Source organism: Ciona intestinalis, chromosome 11, assembly GCF_000224145.3.
Source record: "Ciona intestinalis chromosome 11, KH, whole genome shotgun sequence".
Taxonomy (NCBI): domain Eukaryota; kingdom Metazoa; phylum Chordata; class Ascidiacea; order Phlebobranchia; family Cionidae; genus Ciona; species Ciona intestinalis.
The window spans coordinates 3405478-3406205 of NC_020176.2; the positions used below are offsets into that span (position 1 = coordinate 3405478).

Below are 728 nucleotides of genomic sequence, written 5' to 3' on the forward strand. Positions count from 1 at the left end.
ACCAAAACTAATTATGGTTGGAAAAATGGTAAGATGCTGGAAAAAAAACAGAAGTAAATAAGTAATGTGTTACTTACAAGATATTAAGCATAGATATATAACTAAGCTTTGAAAACCATATATTCTAAATATTGAAAAACAGTTTTAAAAAAAACTTTAAAATGATAAAAATCTTTTAAAGCTGTTATAATTCCCTGAACAGTTTTGCGAAACTTAAACATTTTTATTTTTTATTTATTTTTTTTTGCGTTTTTCAGATAAAGGACATGCTTTTCTTCCTGTTCATTTTAATCATATTCCTGGTTTCATATGGAGTTGCAAGTCAAGCTATTTTGTATCCAAACGAAACAAATTTCGGAACCGCCATAGTTGGTGTATTGAGCAAACCATACTGGCAAATTTATGGCGAATTATTTTTATCGGAAATCCACTACGACCCAAGTAAGCGTATTATGTTCGTCACTGCTACCATTGTGGGCATATAGGTTCATACAGTTGTTTTTCGCCAAGTTACATTTATTCATTGAAAACCCATCTATTTTTAACAGATGCAGATGAGTTTACATGTAGTAACAACGCAACACTGATAGCTGCAGGTCAACGTAGATGTCCCTCCATTAACTGGATTGTACCTTTACTATCAGCAGTTTACATGTTACTTGCAAGTGTACTGCTACTTAATCTACTTATTGCTATGTTCAGGTACATTGTATTGTAACTTTTGTTCA

The 728-nt window shown here is 31.6% G+C and overlaps 2 protein-coding genes across 4 annotated transcripts in view; one reads left to right on the plus strand and one right to left on the minus strand.

Annotated features, from left to right (window-relative positions):
* Positions 1–728, minus strand: part of LOC100179742 (biotin--protein ligase) — an 11981-nt gene that overhangs the window by 8702 nt on the left and 2551 nt on the right. The gene's annotated exons all lie outside the window — the stretch shown is intronic.
* LOC100182201 (transient receptor potential cation channel subfamily M member 2-like) overlaps positions 1–728 on the plus strand; it is a 23362-nt gene that overhangs the window by 4240 nt on the left and 18394 nt on the right. The gene's annotated exons all lie outside the window — the stretch shown is intronic.